Source organism: Rana temporaria, chromosome 4, assembly GCF_905171775.1.
Source record: "Rana temporaria chromosome 4, aRanTem1.1, whole genome shotgun sequence".
NCBI lineage: Eukaryota > Metazoa > Chordata > Amphibia > Anura > Ranidae > Rana > Rana temporaria.
Genome location: NC_053492.1, coordinates 330,005,506 through 330,025,981, shown reverse-complemented (window position 1 = coordinate 330,025,981; position 20,476 = coordinate 330,005,506). Strand labels below are relative to the sequence as shown.

At 46.8% G+C, this 20,476-nt stretch overlaps 1 protein-coding gene across 1 annotated transcript in view; it reads left to right on the top strand.

Moving 5' to 3' along the window:
* CAPN9 (calpain 9) overlaps positions 1–20,476 on the top strand; it is a 1,050,568-nt gene that overhangs the window by 57,335 nt on the left and 972,757 nt on the right. The gene's annotated exons all lie outside the window — the stretch shown is intronic.

Below are 20,476 nucleotides of genomic sequence, written 5' to 3'. Positions count from 1 at the left end.
TTGTGGTAGATTTTAATATCCGGGACTGCCAGACCGCCGAGTAACTTTCCCTGTTTAAGGATAGAGAGGGATATTCTATGCTTTTTATTTTTCCAAACATAGTTTAATAAAAGGGAGTTCAGGATTCTCAGAAATTGCTGAGGGAGAGCAATTGGGATTAATAAAAATTTGTATAGTATTTTTGGGACTATTACCATCTTCAACATGTTGATACGTCCGATCCATGATATGGGTTTATTTACCGTTTTTTTTAGTTTGTTTTTAATCTCGTTTAATAGGGGTACATAATTTATTTTGTACATCTTCTGCACCGTGTTGGCTAGTTTAATACCTAGATACTTTAGTTCTTTAGTCCAGGGAAACGCACAGATTTCCTTGACCAGACCCACCTCCCTTTTATTGAGGTTAATGTTCAAAATTTCTGATTTGGTTACATTGATTTTGAAGTTTGAAATAGCGCCATATTGTTGCAATACTTTGGAAAGCTTTGGGATGGATTTAACCGGGTTGGTTACATAAAATAAGATATCGTCGGCAAAGGCCGACAATTTGTGTTCCTCCTCTTCTACTCTGACCCCATTGATATCTGGGTCTTTTCGAATAGTAGCCAGTAGAGGCTCTAAAGATAGGATGAAAAGAAGGGGGGACAAGGGGCACCCCTGTCTTGTCCCATTTTTCATCTCGAAAGGCTCCGATAACATACCATTGATTTTAATTTTTGCGGTGGGGTGGTGGTAGAGTGTTTTGATCCAGCGGGCCATCCTGTTCCCTATTCCCATGGTAGTAAGAGTCTTCATCATGAGCCCCCAGTCTACCCTGTCGAACGCTTTTTCGGCATCCACCGACAGGAATAGACCTGGGGGCGCATTCTGCCTTATGGTCTGAAGCAGGAGGATTGCCCTTAAACTATTGTCTTTGCCCTCTCTGTTGGGAACGAAACCTACCTGGTCGGGGTGCACCAAAAAGTGCATAGCCCCTTTCAGGCGCTCCGCAAGGATTTTAGCAAAAAGCTTAATGTCGGTATTTAGCAGGGAGATTGGTCTGTATCCCGAACAGATTGAACGATCTTTCCCCTCTTTCAAAATAATTGCAACCGTGGCGGCTATTGCTTCATTGCTAGTTTCAAATTTGGACCCTAGCCCGTTGAAATATTTACACAACCTCGGTATCAAAATATCACTAAATCTTTTATAGTACATGACAGAGAAACCGTCCGGGCCGGGACTCTTTCCACCCGTCGTATTATTCAGGGCGTTTTTTATTTCTTCTTCAGTTATAGGACGGTCCATGTTAAAGCTTTCTATCTCCTCTAGTCTGGGTAGTCCTGCTTTGTCGAGGAAATCTCGGGTCTTAGCCTCTCTTTCCCCTGCCTGCCAGCCTGGGTGTTTTATTGTGTATAATTCCTCGTAATAATTTTTAAATGTATCCGCGATTTCTCTGGTTGAATAGGCAAAATTTCCATCTTTCCTTTTGATTTTTTCAATGTAATTTCTGGTTTTCTTTTTTTGGGCCATTTTAGCTAGAAGCTTACTGGGTTTGTTGCCCCAGATATACCTCTCTCTCGCGATACAATTAAGTTTGTTCCTTGCTTCTTGCTCCATAATCTCCTTAAGTGCGTCTCTTTTTAAAATTAAGTTGTGGTAGGTCTCTTTGGAGCCCTGTGCTTTATGTTTCTGTTCTAAGGTCTCTATATCTTTAATCAAAGTATTAATTTTGCATTTTCTCTCTTTTTTTTTTTTTGCGGCCTCAGCAATTAGAATTCCTCTAATGTATGCTTTGTGTGTCTCCCAGAGGGTGGCACTAGAAATCCCCTCTGTATCATTAATAAGGAAATATTGTTTTAGTTCTGCTTCTACCCCAATTGCCCCTCCTTCATCCCGGATCAGGTTGTCATCTAAGCGCCACTCAGGCCGTTGACTCTTTTGTATAGATGATTTAATTTTCATAGTTATTGGGGCATGGTCTGACACAGTCATAATTCCAATGTCCGTCTCTATGATTCAAGCAACCTATGATCAACCAAGATGTAGTCAATTCTGGAGTACGTTCCGTGGGGGGGAGAGTAAAATGTGTAATTATGTACATTAGGATGGAAGATCCTCCAAGCGTCCACTAGTTGACTATCGTGGATCTTGTGCTTTATTTTTTGTAAGTGGGCATTTGTTGTCTCCCTCCCCCGGGACGTACTATCTTCCATCGGATTAATAGCAAAATTCAAGTCTCCCATCAGAACGATATAGCCTTCTGAGAAGTTTTTCAACTTCCCCAGGATTTTACCTAGATATTGGGTTGAGTGTACATTTGGGGCATAGATGTTTGCTAGAGTATAGACTGTGTTGTCTAGTTTTCCTTTTAAAAATAAGAATCTCCCTTCAGGGTCTGTCATCCTTGCCTCCAAAGTAAACCCAAGCTCTCTTGTGAACCCAATTGCTACTCCCCTTGAACGTTTGGAGATGGCGTCTCCATAGAACCAAGTAGGGTACCTAGGGGAGTATAGCTTAATGTTTGAGTCTAAGGTCAAGTGAGTTTCCTGAATATAAACTATGTCCGCTCTATATTGTTCAATCTCGGCTAAGACCTTCAATCTTTTAACGGCTGAATTTAATCCCTTCACGTTGTAAGATAAAAATTTTACTTCTGCCATTTCCTATTACTGAAACATTTCCTCCAGCTTTCTGAGAGATGCCCTGGGAGCCAAGTTCCCTATTCCCTCCCTTTTCTGAGAGAGGGGAGTGCCCTCTCCCCTTCCTAATCCCCCACCCCACCCACCTCCCTCCCCCCCCGCCCAGGCCTAGACATCGCCTCTGAACCGTAGGGATCCTCGATCTCCCCTACCCGTCGGTTCTCGTGGATGAGGTGGGGCCTCCCGACGCCCCGCCCTCCCATATTCCCCCTCAGGATATTCTTCTGGGGGTTGATCTTATATGGGTAGGGTTACGGACCTGCCCTCCTTGCTCCCCTTTCCAATCCCCCCCCCACCCTCCCCCTCCCGTCCCCCCCAGTCGCCCTAAGTCAAACCTCTCTAAACCACTAGAGGAGGCAATCTGTGTCATGTGACTATTCAACCCAGCCGGGAATCTCCAGCACGGGCATATCCAATTTGCGACAGAACCCTACCAAGTCCTCAGGAAATATCAACTTTGCTGAGACCCCCTCTTTGTGGCCTATCAGACATGCCGGGAACCCCCATTGATAATTAATATTGAGCTGGCGCATCTGTTCCAGAAGGGGTTTAAGGTACCTTCTTCTGGCCAGGGTCTCCCAGGCTAGGTCCGTGAAAATCTGGATATCAGTCCCGTCGTAGCATAGGGGGGGCTTTCTTCTCAGTTTTGACCAGATCTCATCTTTATCTTCAAAATATCTGAACCTCACAATAATGTCCCTGGGCCATTTGCCTCCTCCCTCTCTCATCTTTCCTACACGGTGTACCCGTTCTATTTTGAGGGGGCCCTCCATGCCATTATCTAGGAGGGGGAGAAACAGGTCGTTGAGGATTTTTCTCAAATCTTCGCCTTTCTCCTCCTTGATGGATCGTATTCTTAGATTTTGTCTTCTGTTCCGGTTCTCTTGGTCCTCTAAGCGGTATTGCAGCCACCTCTGGTTTTGTTTCATAGTCTGATGTTGGTTTTTTAATTCGTTTAATTCTAGATCCTGTTTTTCCATTTTTTTTTCAACTTCCTCTACCCGTTCCAACATATGAAATAGATCCTTTCTTAATGTGCTAATTTCTTCTCTTATCGCATTTTCCAATCTCTTTAGCATCCCATCTAGTTCCCCCTTTGTGGGGATATGAGTGTCCAGTCTGGGGTCGTCCATTTGACTGACTTCATGTTCACATTCTATTGATGTATCCACAATTGGGGTAACCGCCCCCCCTACTCCCTTTTTAGTTGTCCCGGTTTTTTCAGCTTTTTTTGACAGACCTGGGCTCTTAGAACTCCCATCGGGGGTCATATAGTGTCTGATCGTACTAGTGGGGGGGTTATCTTTAGGGATTTTCGGGGTGGCCCCCCTCGTAGATTTATTCATGTTGTATTTATTTGTCCCTCTAATACGCTTCCCCAGTTTGGACAACAGGTGGTCACCCCCCCTCTTTTTTTTTTTTTTTTGATGGTGGTTTTTATTTTTAGGGAGGGAAAGCAAAACCGAGGAGTGATAGCTTCTCCTTCAAAGGATTTTACGCTGGGGTTCTAGAGGGTCAAGGGGTCATCCCGTGTCGCTAGGCCGTGAGCAAAGGGGAAGATCACCCACACTCTGTTTTAAGGGTGCTATCTATCTGAGCCTAAATGTAACCACCGGAGTACCTAGAGTACTCTGGGACCCAGTCTCCAGAATGCACGCAGGTAAGAGAGTGCCACGCCTTGGGTTATTAATGCTATCTTATCTCTCTTAGGTTTTGTCACCACCAGGTGGAGCACTCTGCTGCAAACAACCTGGCAGACTTAGTCCCGTTGCACATTGGCCTCAACCCTGAGGGAACGGCAATGCCCCTTTTAACGTTGGTATCCACCCGGGTTGGGAATGCTGGGGAATGCTTGGGCGACAGCTTACTATGGTTGAAGTATATCAGAAATGTTTATGTGCTTATGAGTGGGTGCAGGTATTTAAGTGCCCTTAAAGGGTTTGCGCACGCAGGAACAGCCTCAAAATCACGCACTCTCTCCTCTCACTGCGTTCTCGCCTTATTATCCATCCATCCGATTCCGTTACCCTGCGCACTGGGTTAAAGAGTTTATATGCAGTGGCCTAGGGTGGATGAGATATATCTCATGGAGTCAGGCATTCCCGCAGGTAGTCCGACCCTGTCACACTGTAATTTCTCAGGAAAAGACGCAATGCGTCTCGGGGTACTAATGCCTCTTTAATAAGTCAGCGCATAAATGTATTGGGAGGGGCCAGACAGCAGATCCCGAGGTGTGCTTCACCTGGCAATACCACCCTTCACTGTACGGGCACCGTCAGCATTTATAGCAAAGTGACCTGTAGTCAGCTAGCCATTGATATGGTGGAGGAATTTATGTAGAGGAGAGTTGTAACTTTGCTTAGTAGATTGTCAACTAAATACTTGAGTTATTGGGAGGTTATTCTGATATCATGCTATCACATATGACATTCTGACATGAGAAATAAGAAGACATAGTAAGCGGTGGTATACTGCAGTTCTTACCGATCCCTCAGTTTGCAGGTTGTCCACGTTGCTCAGTTTGCCTATACAGGCTACTTCCGCGATACAGTGTATGCACAAGCATAAATATTACCTGAATGCTGTTCAGGGCTTATGGTAGCCGGGAGAGGCGTCGGAATCCGCGGGGGGGCGAGAGCCAGGAGCACCCACCAAGATTTGCAGCTCCTGTTCCTTCCTCCCTATACCGCTCGGTCCGCTGTCTCCTTCGGGGGGCGGAGGGGAAGGGAGAGAGGGGGATCCCAGTTGAGCGGCGGGGGAGAGCGGTTCGAACGATCGGCGGTCTAGCGGCTCAGCAGACTCCCACTCTGCGTCGTAGCCGCTGCCGCTGATGCATCCTCGGATCTTCCGGCTTCATCCATCCCCCGTGACCAGGTTAGGTCCATGGCGCGGGCTGCTCCTCCCTCGGCGTGCGTGCCTCACGTGCACCACGTCATCCTTCCTCCCTTCCCATTTTTTATTAAAGTCACTGTTTGTCTCTGAAAAACTTTCCTTTAGCTCTTCCAACCTATAAGTTTCCTCCACTGCGTCTATCCAATTCCACAGGTGTGGACTTTCCGTTTCCTGCCACCTTTTTGGTATAATTCTCTTAGCTGCATTTAACAGGTGTGGTAATAAGGACTGCTTATTTTTTTTATACCCTCTTGACTCCCATGAAAGAGCACTACCCAGGGGTCTTTCTTTATCTCCTTACCCGTGATCTCTTTTATTTGACTTAATATTGTGTCCCAATAGATTTGGATTTTCGGGCATGTCCACCATATATGTGCCATCGTTCCTCTATCCGGGCATCCCCGCCAACACTCGGCGGTCTGGTCAGCTTTAATATTATTAGCTTTATCAGGGGTAATGTACCAACCCGAAATGCACTTATAATTTGCCTCGGCGGTTCGTATATCTATTGCGGAGGAGTGTGTTAATTGCATGATCCTCTGAAAAGTGTTTGTCCCTCTCGTGATTTCTAGCTCCCTTTCCCATTTATGTACAAACGGTGCTTCACCCCGTGCACCTATCTTAACCAGTATCCCGTATAATTTAGTGATTGTGCCCTTAGAATTTTCTGATTGACATAACTTCTCGAGTGGTGTCAGCTCCGCCCCCGTCCGTAGTGGGTGGGGGAGGTGCCGCACAAAGTGATGCAGCTGGGAGTAATGCCACCTATCGAGATTCCAGTATTCTGTTCTAACTTTCAATTCTTCATAGGTCATTATCTCTCCGTCTTTTATGATATCCCCTAAGTGCACCGTGTCATTCCTAATCCAGTTACCACCTATTTTTTTTTCCCCAGGTGCAAAGTAAGCATTTTCTTTTAAATTCATTAGTGGAGAATTAAATTCCCTATCTAGTAGTGTCTGAGTTCTATCCCACATTCGTAAAGTGTCCCGTGTTATATCATATGATTTGTGGCCCAGTGCTCTGTATTGTGCAGGGATCCAAATAATATTACTCAATTGTGAACTAGCTTGTGCCTTTTCAATTTGCACCCATCTTTTACCTTTCCTGTCCCGCGCCCATTCCACCGCGCAAGATAGAACCGCCGCTTTGTAATAGCTTTTAATATCAGGCACTGCCAGACCGCCCAGTAACTTTCCCTGTTTTAGGATAGAGAGTGATATTCTATGCTTTTTATTTTTCCAAACATAATTCATTAAAAGGGTATTTAGGATTCTCAAAAATTGCTGAGGCAGGGCAATAGGGATTAGTAAGAATTTATAAAGTATTTTAGGGACCACAACCATCTTCAACATATTAATGCGCCCAATCCATGATATAGGTTTGTTTACCGTTCTTTTTAATTCATTTTTGATCTCGTTTAGTAAAGGGACATAATTTATTTTATATATCTTCTGTACCGTACTAGCCAATTTGATACCGAGATATTTTATTTCTTTGCTCCAGGGGAAGGCGCAAATTTCTTTAACACGGCCTTCCTCACTTTTATTTAGGTTTATATTTAATATTTCGGATTTAGTTACATTAATTTTGAAGTTTGAGATAGCGCCATATTGTTGCAGAATCTTAGAAAGCTCAGGGATAGATTTACTCGGGTTAGTTAAGTAAAATAAAATATCGTCGGCGACGGCCGACAATTTATGTTCCTCCTCTTCGACTCTGACACCGCTGATATCTGGGTCATTTCGAATCATGGACAGTAGAGGCTCTAGGGATAGGATGAAGAGAAGGGGAGACAAAGGACACCCTTGTCTTGTCCCATTTTTCATCTCGAAAGACTCCGATAGCGTACCGTTAATTTTGATTTTTGCAGTAGGGTGATGGTAGAGTTTACCAGTCTACCCTGTCAAATGCTTTTTCGGCATCCACCGACAGGAATAGTCCTGGGGGCGCATTCAGCCTTATGTTCTGAAGCAGGAGAATTGCTCTTATACTATTGTCTTTGCCCTCTCTATTGGGGACAAATCCGACCTGGTCAGGGTGCACCAAATAGTGCATAACCCCTTTCAGACGCTCAGCAAGAATTTTAGCAAAGAGCTTGATGTCTGTATTTAGCAAAGATATTGGTCTGTATCCCGAACAGAGTGAGCAATCTTTCCCTTCTTTCAAGATTAATGCAACCGATGCCGCTAACGCTTCCCTGCTGGTTTCATATTCTAATCCTAGGCCGTTGAAATATTTACATATCCTCGGTATTAAGATGTTACTGAATCTCTTATAATACAAGACGGAAAACCCGTCAGGGCCGGGGCTTTTTCCGACTGTCGTATTTTTCAAAACATTTTTAATTTCTTCTTCAGTTATAGGACGGTCCATATTCACTCTAGCTAACTCCTCTAATCTAGGAAGTCCTGCTTTCGCAAGGAAATCGCGGATTTTAACCTCCTTTTCCCCTGCTTGCCACCCTGACTGCTTTATTGTGTATAATTCCTCGTAATAATTTTTAAAGGTATCTGCAATTCCTCTAGTCGTATAGACCAGGTTCCCATCTTTCCTTTTAATTTTTCCGATGTAATTTCTGGTTTTCTTTTTTTGGGCCATTTTGGCCAGATGCTTACTGGGTTTATTACCCCATAGATACCTCTCTCTAGCTATGCAGTTAAGTTTTTTCCTCGCTTCTAGATCCATAATCTCCTTGAGCGCATCTCTTTTTAAGATTAAGTTGTGATAAGTCTCTTTTAGTCCCTGTTCTTTATGTTTACGTTCCAAGATCGCTATGTCTTTGGTCAAGGTCTCAGCCTTCCTTTTTCTCTCTTTTTTTTCCCTGGCACTCTCAGCAATTAATATCCCTCTAATGTACGCTTTATGTGTCTCCCAAAGAGTTGCGCTTGATATCCCCTCTGTATCATTTATAATAAAAAATTGTTTGAGTTCCGCTTCCACCCTACTTGCCACTTCTTCGTCTCGAATCAGGTTATCATTTAATAGCCAACTCTTTTGTAAAGATGATTTAATCTTCATGGTAATTGGAGCATGATCTGAGATAGTCATAATTCCGATGTCCGTCTCAGTAATCGAGTCCAATAACCTATGATCTACCAGTATATGATCTATTCTGGTATACGTTCCGTGTGGAGGAGAGAAAAACGTGTAATCATGTGTGTTTGGGTGGAGTATCCTCCAAGCGTCCACTAATTGACTGTCGTGGATCTTGTGTTTTATTTTTTGTAGTTGCACGTTCGTTGTCTCCTTCACCCGGGACGTGCTGTCTTCTCTCGGATTCATGACGAAATTGAGATCCCCCATCAGAATTATATACCCCTCGGCAAAATTTTTCAATTTGCCCAGGATTCTGCTTAAATATTGGGTTGGATGTACGTTCGGGGCGTAAATGTTTGCAAGGGTATAGACAGTGTTTCCCAGTTTTCCTTTTAAAAATAAAAATCTGCCTTCCGGATCTGTCAGCCTTGCCTCAAGAATGAACCCAATCCCTCTCGCGAAACCGATTGCTACACCCCTAGCGCGTTTGGAAATGGAGTCCCCATAGAACCAGGTAGGATACATGGGTGAGTACAACTTTACATTAGAATCTAGAGTCAAATGGGATTCCTGTATGAAGACTACATCAGCTCTGTATTGTTCAATCTCTTCCAAAACCTTCAGTCTTTTGGTTATAGAGTTCAAGCCCTTCACGTTATAAGATAAATATTTTACTTCTGCCATTTCAAATCATTACGTCATTACCCTGAACTTTCTAAAAGATCCACTGGGAGCCACATTCCCTGTCCCATCCCCTTTTTGGAAGAGGAGAGTTCCCTCTCTCTCTCCAAACCTCCCCTCCCGCACCCTCCCTACCCCCAACCCCCTCCCCTGACAAGGCCTAAACATCGCCTCTGAACCGCAGGGATCCTCACGCCCCACTTCCCGTCGGTTCTCGTGTAATGAGGTGTTAATTCTAGTTCCTGTTGTACCATTTTTGTCTCCGCTTTCTCTCCCCGCTCCAAAATATGAGTTATGTCTGATCTTAACGTACCAATTTCTTCTCTTATCGCCTTTTCCAACCTCTTTAACACCCCCTCCAATTCTACCTTTGTGGGTAGATGTGTGTCTATTCTTGATTCGTCTATTTGGCTGACTTCGTGTTCGCCTTCAGTTGACGTGTCGGCAATTGGGGTGACCACCCCCCCCCCCGGCTCCCTTTTTAGTTGCCCCTGCCTTTTCGTTTTTTTTTGTTAAACCTGGACTTTTAGTGCTCCCGTCTGGGGTCATGTAGTGTCTTATAGTGCTGGTAGGGGGGTTATCCTTAGAGATTTTGGGGGCGGAGCCCCTTGTTGACCTGTTCATATTATGTTTTTTAGTCCCTCTGATACGTTTCCCCAGTTTGAAAATACGGGAGATCCCCCCTTTTTTTTAAACGATTTTTAATCCGTTGGAGGCTATCTGCTCTGTTGGGAACTTTCTGAATATAACCACTGGGGTAACGAGGGTTGCCCCCGGCCTCTGGGATGCACTTAAGGGAGAGAGTCAAGCTCCCTCTAACCTTAGTGCAATCCTCGCTCTCGTTGAATTTTTGTCCCCACAGAGTGGGACTCTTTGCTGCGGGCGACCTAGCTGGCTTATTCTTGTTAGACGCCGGCCTCAGCCCTGGGAGGGCGTCAGTTTTCTTTTGACCTTTAATGTCCAGCCATATTAGATACACTGGAGGATGCTTGAACTACCTCCTATGGTGATTATAGCGTATCATATACTTTTAGTAGTTTTTTAGTGGATGCATGTACGTGCCTAGTCTCTAAAGGTTATGCTCAAGCAGATACCACCTCCGAGTCATGCACTCTCCTCCCTTGCTGCGTTCAGTTGCACAGTCCTCTGAGCACCATAGGTACTCCTATCGTGTACAATACCCTTATCGTGTAATCCGAGCCAAACAATGCAAATGCAGTGGCTCAGGGTGGATAGATAGTCTCTCATAAAGTCAGGTGTTCCCGCCAGTAATCAAGCCTGACATACTATGATTTCGCGGAGGCAGGTATCATCCCTATAGTGGTACAAATGCCTCGTATGTATATATCAGTGCATGTACATGCTGAGGGTGCAAGGTCTCAAATCTAAGAATGTATTTCACCTAGCGAAGCCACCTTGCCGTCCGACCGATACCATCAGCCGTTATCGCACAATAGCTTATCGACCGTGAGCAATAAGCACCATCAAAGAGCAGACACCGGACAGAAACAGGAAAAAAAACGGCATACAGATAACCAGTTGAACCTCTGCCTGCCAACTTGTCATCTGATTGTGTGGGTTATTGGAAAGTTATTCAGTCATCATTATTCACCCATTTGACGTTACAGGCATGGGAGGTAGAAAGGCTGATTTGAACAATGATGTGCTTAGGCTCTTACCTAGCCCTCTGGGTCCCAGGTCATATCCAAGATCACAACGATTGCTAGGTTGTATTTACAAACTGCTTAAAAAAAAAAAAAGCCTTGGTGTTACCTGAGAGCCGTTTTCAGGGACCGGGGTGGCCGGGAGAGGCGTCAGGATCCACAGGGGGGCATGAGCTAGGAGCACTCACCACGCAGCTCCTGAGTTTGCTGCTCCGGTACCTTTCTCCCACAGTGACTGCGTCCACTGCATCCTTCAGGGGGGTGGAGGGGGGTGGATCGTGGGGGGTTCCCGCGGGACGGCGGAAGAGAGCGTGTCAGACGCTCGGTCGGACTAGCGGCTCAGCAGTCTCCAATTCTGCGTCGTAGCCTGCTGCCGCCGGAGCATCAGCAAAACTTCCTCCGTCCATCCCTCGCGATCCAGCTAGGTCCGTGGCGCGGGCGGCTCCTCCCTCGGCGTGCGTGCCTCACGTGCACCACATCATCCTCTCGGGTGGAATATGTTCCTATCAGTTATATTGGGATTTCTGTTTCTTATTTTCCCCACTGGAGGGAGCCTCAATATCTTTGCTTAAATCGTTCTCAATATTATGTTTAATATATTCTGATCCACTAGAGGGAGCCAGTATACTAACATTACATATTACATACTAAATAACCCTCTTTTTTAATATATTTATGTTCGATGCTATTTCCAAAGGATTCATGCGTTTTTTATATTGTAGTTCTATTTGTGGTTTAGTATCCACCCGGAAGTGCCGATCAGCGCGCATCCGCACCCCTATTAAAGTCACCATCACCCACGGCACCTCCATACCTATGACTAAGTAGCGTTGATTTGCTACGCAACGCGTCAGGTGAAGGAAAGTGCCGTCGGTGACGTCATCTCCGCTCGCGGCCGAGAGCGGAGATATGCTACCTTGTATACAACACTCGCTGCATGCTGTTTTTACAACCTGGTAAATGTGAGTGTAATATTCATTTTAATTGTTTTATTAAAAACTTGTTGAACATATTACACTATGGAGCTTGCATTTACTTTCATGTGAGTGGTCTGGAGTTAACCCTTTGTTGGACGTTTTGGAGTGACCCATAGCTTCCTTGGATTGAGAGTGTGCATTGCTGAAATCCTTAATTACATCTAACAGGCTGGTTTAACCTGTTCTGAGGTGAGAGGCTAGAATTACCTTCACGTTTGGGTCTGCACTAACTACACTGGAGTATCGTGCGGTGGATTGCAGCACTTATTTATTTGCTTTAAAACACTATTTGCACTTTTTTGGAAAAGTTTGGACTCGCACTTTATTATAAGTCTTTTTTGCACCTTTTTTGGAACTTTTTATCAAAAGCTGAGATTGACTTGGAACACTATATAAACTTGAAATTATTAATTATAATATTTTTTATATTTTTTATGCATATATATATTTTTTATTTGAACATATTTATTCACAATTATTGATGTTTTGCTTTTTAACATTATTTATCACCCAGAGTTTACACTGTGTGCTTTTGGATTTTCTTTTGGAAACTATCACTCACGTTATCACTGTTTGGTGACATTATTGGATTGCTATTAATGTATTGACTATCAATTAATATTTTTAGTCTTTATCTTAATTCTATTAATTCTCACTATTTCCACCTTGCACATCTCAATGTAGATGCTTTGAAGGTATTGGAAAAAAGGAGTGGAACATATATATTGGATTTAATGATCATTATCCATACATTGCTGTGCGATATTTGGCATTATAGTTATTTATTTATTTTAACTGGCAAGCGCCTCTACATACCCCCTTTTCCCTTATGATGGGTATCTACGGATTCGCCTGACCTTTGACTCCTCATTGACCGGCACCGCCGAGACCTTTGACACCCTGGAAATAGTCTGTCCTCGGCCCCCAGGGGCTCACAAGTGCTCCCTCATTATAGGGACGAACACAGCTTTGGTCCGAAGACTACTGGCCCCTCTGACCGGAGGGGCGGAAGCCTCCATCCAAAGGGTCCACCCAATGCTGAGAAGGATGTTCCACCAGCTGGTGATGGAGAGAAATGGCCCCGAGGAAGGGGTAGGGAGGATCTGGCGGATAGGAAGGTCCATAAGAACCCTACAGCCTAGAGAAGTGACCTGCCTCAGTGAAACTTACCTGGTCACAGCCAGGCCCTTTTCTTGTCCTTGAACCCAACCCAGCTGGAACTTCAGAGGGGTTAGAAGTGATCCCATTGAAAGTACTGGAGAAGAATCGTGGGTGGGTATCTGTTAACATTCGGAATCCCACCAACAACCTTGTGAAAATGCCAGCCAGAGTGCTACTGGGCCAGGTCCATCAGGCCACCCCCGTCAGTCCTTCCGACCTGGTGAATGAAAGACAGACGGGAGACCCAAAGAGGAGCCACCAGCCTGATGGCATTGAACTCTCCCCAGAATGGAAGGAAAGAATGGAGGATCAGCTTGGTAGGTGGCAGAAGATCTTCTCCAAAACGGAATTTGATGTTGGGTGTGCCAAGAGCGCCACCCACCGGATTCGACTGAAAGAGGATAAACCCTTCCGAGAACGGGTCCGAAGAGTCCCCCTAACGGACTTGGAGGATCTCAGGGAACAGCTCGCGGAGTTGAAAAGGACTGGAACTATCCGAGAATCCAGGAGCCCCTATGCTTCCCCCATAGTGGTGGTGAGAAAAAAAAATGGTTCTCTAAGGCTGTGTATTGACTACAGAATAATAATAAGCGAACCATTCCTGACCAATACACTACTCCTCGGATTGAGGATGCGCTGCAGAGCCTGTCGGGGGCCAAGTGGTTCAGCGTCATTGACCTGAAGAGTGGTTATTACCAGATCACCATGCACCCAGAAGATAAGGAAAAGACGGCTTTCATCACCCCAGTAGGGTTCTTTGAATTCAATCGTATGCCTCAAGGGCTATCGGGCGCTCCAGCTACCTTCCAGAGATTGATGGAAAGAACTGTAGATGACATGAACCTGATAGAAGTGTTGGTGTACTTGGATGATGTCATTGTATTCGGAAGGACTCTGGAAGAGCATAAGCGGAGATTGGAGAAAGTGCTGAAGCAGCTACATGATGAAGGCCTGAAGCTGTCCCGAGAAAAGTGTCAATTTTACCAGTCATCTGTTCACTACCTGGGACTAGGGATGAGCTTTGTGTTCGATGCAAATGTATGTTCGACTCGAACATCGTCTGTTCGTACATTCGACGAATTTCAAACAAAACGGGTCGTTCGCGCCAAATTCGAGTGACGCGCGTCGGCCCATAATTCACTGCGGCATTGCGCGCTGATGATTGGTCAAGCATGCACCATGACCCTGCATGCTTGGCCAATCACAGCGCCCAAAAAACGAAGAACCATAATTGGCCAAAGCCAGGGTGGCTTTGGCCAATAATGGCTCAGGGGGTTTAGTACACGCCCCACACTATATAAGGCCGCCTGCAAGGCGGCCTCGTGTAGTGTGTTTCGGCTTTGTTAAAGACAAGTCAGACAGTCAGTTAGAGAGAGAGAGATAGATAGAGACACAGGGCCGGATTCAGATACAATGGCGCATATTTACACCAGCGTAGCGCATCTTATTTCCGCTACGCCGGACCAGCGCAGAGAGGCATGTACTGTATTCAGAAAGATATTACTCACCAAGATGCACCAGCGGATCGTATTTTCGATGGCGTAAGGCGGCGTAACTGTAAGTGGGCGTCACCCCATGCAAATGATGGTCCGACCGTGTCGCAGAGAGATACGTCGGGCGTATCTTAAACGGCGCATGCGCAGTGACGACGACGGTCTGACTATTCCCCTCTGCGCATGAGCACAATTGCGCCCGGCGTAGCCCCTAAGATACGCCGGCCCACTGCCTACGCCCAGTGCATAAATACGCCCAGACATGCGCCCGTCAAGTGCAAAAGTACCCAAGCATTTTTTATTACTGCTAGGTCTTTTGCATCTTGCTTTTTGGGGGAAGTATGGCTGCACTAGAGTCTTCAGGTGACTGGAGGATGTTAAATTTCAGCCCAGAGGAGAAGGCTTTTATCATAGATGGGCTCTCCGAATATGGTGCCCGCCTCTATGGGCCACAGAGTGGCCACACTGGCAAAGCGGACAAAACCCGCATTTATGGGGAGATAACCACACAGGTTAATGCTCTCGGTGTGGCGGAGAGGGAGCCAAAGCATATCCGCAAAAAGATAAACGACCTGCGGAGACAGGTTAAAGAAAAATTAGTGGCGATGAAGAAGCATGCCACTGGCACAGGTGGAGGACCAGCAACAAGGATCACCCTGACGCCAGAGGACATGATCGTGGCCAGGTTGCTGGATAGGGAGCTTGTGGAGGGCCTGGAGGGCTTTGATTCTGGGGATCAGCCCTTCAGGATAGGTAAGTGTGTTTTATCTTCTTTCTGGTGTGTAGCATGTGTGTGGGGGGGGAGGGAACATGTGACAAGTGTGTGGGTCCACCAACATGTGAATGTTTTGTGTCATCCACAGATGTGCAGGATGGAGCTGGGCCGGCATCGGCTGCTGGGCGACCCACCCCATCCATGGTTCCATGGTGGAGAGTGCCCCTACCTCAATGCTTGAGGAAGTTGAGGAGGAGCATGTCGGGGTAGAGGAGGATGCCGTGTATCTCATGGAGGAGACCCCCATACCCTGCCCCTCCCAAACCCTCCCCCCATGAGAGACACCCCCTCACGGGTCTCAATCCCTATCAGGGATAGCCCCTCACGGGACACCATCCCCTCCAGGGATTCCCCATCAAGGGACACCATCCCCTCCAGGGATTCCCCATCAAGGGACACCATCTCCTCCAGGGATTCCCCATCAAGGGACACCATCCCCTCCAGGGATACCCCCTCAAGGGACCTCCCCTCCAGCCAGCCTTAAGCCTCTCCGGCCCCTAGGAAGGCTACCAAAAAACATGTGGAGTCCCAGAGGTGTTTGAGGACCATCTGGCAAGGGACCAGACAAGGCAGACCCGCCATATTGGGCGTCTTGCGGGGGATATGCATAGGGTCGCAGATAGCCTGGCCTCCTCAGCCGAGAGCCAGGCTGCCTGCACTGTGGCAGTGCAGGAGGCCATCACCCAGCAGGCTGGCCAAAATAGGAACATAAACGAGAGCCTGCAGGACGTGGTTGGGAACGGGGCAGCCCTTCTGTCCTGTCTGGTGGACCTGCAGAACACAACATCTGGCCTGGTCTCTGAGGTCCGGAGCCTGGCAGCTGCTGTCCGTGAGGAGGGAGGCAGACACCGCGCCAACAGCGCAGCAATACAACCCGCCGGCTGCGGATGCAGGCTGCCACAAATTCATGCCTCCACCGGCAAGCCGTGGCAATGGAGGGCAGCCAGGCAGCCAGGGAGAGACTGGGGGAGGTTCCACCACCAGCCCCCCCAGCCCCCCACCTGAGGCTCCCCCCAGGCAACTGCGCCCCAGGAGCCTAGGGACAAGACGCAGCCCACGACAGGGCCATTCATTTTTTCTATATTTTCTTTGATACTCAGGTTATGAGTTCTATTTATTTTTATACTCAGGTTATGAGTTTTATTTATTTTTATACTCAGATTATGAGTTTTATTTATTTTTATATCCCTGCACACGGGGAGTAGCTATGACTAAGCATTGATATCCAATGCGAAACACGTCAGCTGTTTTTCACACTGTGTGCTGATACTTGTAGTGCATTTTTCCTTTACCCAATAAAGGGCACGTCTTTTTTAAGAAATTGGAGTGCGGCTGTCCATATCTTTCTTCTTTTGCACACGGGGAGTAGTGCAGGCTACAGTGTGAATGGTGGGTGAATGTGGGGGGGTGTCACTCCTGCCGGCAAAGGGGTGTTACCCTCTGCCATGTGAATGGTGTATGAATGTACAGCAACATAATTGGAGCCTTGGCGTGGCGTTGCTGCTCCCAAGTCCCGTGCGGTGTACTTTGGTCTAATCCAATTTGATGTGGATGTGGGGTGTGTGCTAGGGACCACAGTGGTGTGCATGCGTGCATTCTCATTGTGCCATGATTAATGTGTGTGTTTAACGTGAAAAGAAGCCTACCACGAGGCATCTCCTGACTGCTCTTCCCTCAGCAGACAGGGGACCCTCGGGCAGGGGGGGACTGTCTGGTTCGAGGGTCAGGTCATCACGTAGCTCAATCTCCAGGCCCTTTCTCATGGCATAGTTGTGTAGAATGCAACATGCACCGATGATCTGGCACACAAAGTTTGGGGAATACAACAGGGTCCCCCCAGACTTATCCAGGCATCGGAAACGGGACTTCAGGAGGCCAAATGTGCGTTCCACCACTCCACGGGTACGTGCGTGTGCAGCATTGTATCTTCTCTCTCCTGGGGTTTTGGGGATTCCGGAATGGAGTCATGAGATGGGGTCCAAGTGCATATGCCGCGTCACCTGGAAGGGAAAAGACAGGAGGATGTTAGTCGCGCATGTGCCCCTCGTGATGTCTGCATCATGGGGTCGGACAGACATGCCTGACACCCATGTCACTCACCAACCAGCCAGCTGTCCCCATACACATTCTGTTCAAATTCTGTTGGAATGGTGCTTTGACAGTACATGAAGCTGTCGTAGCTGGACCCTGGGTGTTTGGCACGGATGTGCCATATGAGACATTGGGCATCGGCTATCACCTGTACGTTGATGGAATGCCAATGCTTCCGATTGCAGTATATGTGCTCTGTGTCAGGGGGGGGCCGTAGTGCCACATGGGTGCAATCAAGGGCCCCCACAGTGCGTGGGAATCTGGCAATTCTGTAGAAATCTGTCATTGCCTTCTGCCGCAGATGCTCCTGGGTGGGTTTGATGAAGTGGTGGGACATGCGTCTGAGGATTGCGGGATAACCTGGTGCACACATCTGCTCATGGTGGATTGTGACAAACCAGCCACAACTCCACTTGTACGCTGAAAAGATCCACTGGCGAGGAAATGCAGTGTTGCCAGGACCTTGACCACTGGCTGCACTGCATGTACGCGGTGTGTCTTGCTAGTGATGTCATCATGCAGGGTTGTGGCTAAATCCAGCATGGCTTCAGGGTTGAATCTGATGATGCGATACACCTCCAAATCACCCATGCCAAAGACGTCAATGCGCGTGCGGAATATCCTCTCCCGTGCCCTCCTACGTGCCCGTTGACGCAGTAGTGCTATGACCACGGCTGCCCCTGGCATGTTGGCATACAGATGTGTTGTCCTGCAAGTGTGGTTGCTCAGGTCGTCTGTAACGGTGCTGCTGTAGCTGCTCTCCAGCTGACCTGTGCAACTCTGGTGCAAAGTTACCCCTGCTTTATGAGGGGTAACTTTGCGCCGTATTTTCCAGTTACGCGCACCGGGAGTAGCCTGCGCCGGCCAAACGTACGTTTCTCCCTCATTTGCATATTTGAATACAAAATCCATGGGCGCGCCAGATCCGTCCAGCGTAAATATGCGCCTACGCCGCGCCGGTGTAGAAAAGTTACGCCGGTAGGAAGAAGCCTATTTTGAGGCGTATCTGGTTCTGTGGGTACGGCGCATAGATATGACGGTGCAAACTTACACTTACGCCGCGCATCTCGAGATACACTGGCGTAAGTGCTATCTGAATCCGGGCCACAGTGTCTTTTCTACCTGATAGATTGATAGATAGATAGATAGATAGATAGATAGATAGATAGATAGATAGATAGATAGATAGATAGATAGATAGATAGATAGATAGATAGATAGAGCAGGAAGGCTAGTCAGTATAGTTAAATTTGAAGTGTGTAGAGGATATATATACATCTTAGCGTTGTACATATATTTATACACTGTATAGCTTAGCTAGATCAGCTATTCCTATTGTTAGGCAATTTCTTTGTGCTAGCTGCAGTGCTCTAACGTGTTGTATTGCCTGCATGCAGTTTAGATTAAACTTAAACATAGTACTCAGTGTTAGTGGACGTGTGCTATTTAATCGCAGTTGCTGTTACTGCATGACATGTGTGCTATATAATTGCACATACAAGCATTAGCTGTTACTGCACGTGTGTTATTTATTTGCACATAAACGCAGTCGCTGTTAAAGCACGTGTGCTGTGTTTTTGGCCATAAACTCAGTCGATCTTACTATACGTTTGCTGTTTTTGCCCATAGACGCAGTCGATCATACTGCACGTTTGCTGTATTTTTGCCCATAAACTCAGTCGATCTTACTATACGATTGCTGTGTTTTTGCCCATAAACTCAGTCGATCTTACTATACGTTTGCTGTGTTTTTGCCCATAAACGCAGTCGATCATACTGCACGTTTGCTGTTTTTGCCCATAAACGCAGTCGATCATACTGCACGTTTGCTGTGTTTTTGCCCATAAACTCAGTCGATCTTACTATACGTTTGCTGTGTTTTTTCCCCATAAACTCAGTCGATCTTACTATACACTTGCTGTGTTTTTGCAGATAAACGCAGTCGATCATACTGCACGTTTGCTGTGTTTTTGCCCATAAACGCAGTCGATCATACTGCACGTTTGCTGTGTTTTTGCCCATAAACTCAGTCGATCTTACTATACGTTTGCTGTGTTTTTCCTGATAAACGCAGTAGATCATACTGCACGTTTGCTGTGTTTTTGCCCATAAACGCAGTCGATCATACTGCACGTTTGCTGTGTTTTTGCCCATAAACTCAGTCGATCTTACTATACGTATGCTGTGTTTTTGCCCATAAACGCAGTCGATCATACTGCACGCTTGCTGTGTTTTTGCCCATAAACTCAGTCGATCTTACTATACGTTTGCTGTGTTTTTGCCCATAAACGCAGTCGATCTTACTGCACGTTTGCTGTGTTTTTGCCCATAAACGCAGTTGCTCTTACTGGACAGGTGTTGTTTATTTCTGATTTTGTCCTGTGCAGGCTATTAAAATGTCTGGAAGGACAACAAAGAAAGGCAGAGAGTCACGAGGGCAAGCAGGCTCTGCATCTAGAGGCAACGCTGGTGGTGGACACGGTGCATCCTCTTCAGGACGTGGCCGTCTGACACGCTCGTCATTGTTTTCGGGAGCTGGCCGTGTTGAGCCTCAACATGCAAAGAAATTAGTAGAGTGGATGACCAAGCCGTCCTCACCCTCCTCACCCTCTCTCACCCAGGCTGAGCTTAGTTTATCTGGCAAAGCAGCTGCCAAGGCGTCTTCTTCCTTGTGCACAATGGCATCACACAATCCTTCCCTAGTCCCACCATGTCCTCCTGAGGAGTCCCCCGAACTGTTTCAACACAGTGTTGGGTACATGCTACATGAAGATGCGCAGCGTTTTGACGGAACACAGATAGAGGAAGGCATTGATGTGAGCCCAGAGAGAGGTTTTCGACAGTGATGAGGAGGGAGGGGATGATGAGGTCACTGACTCTACCTGGGTGCCTGAAGGAGAGAGGAAGAGGAAGAGGAGGAGGAGGAGGAAGAGGCACAGTCACATCTCCAAAGAGGCAGGATGCCCTCCAGGGGACAGCTTAAAGGCAGCACACCAACTGCATTACATCGCAGAGCTACG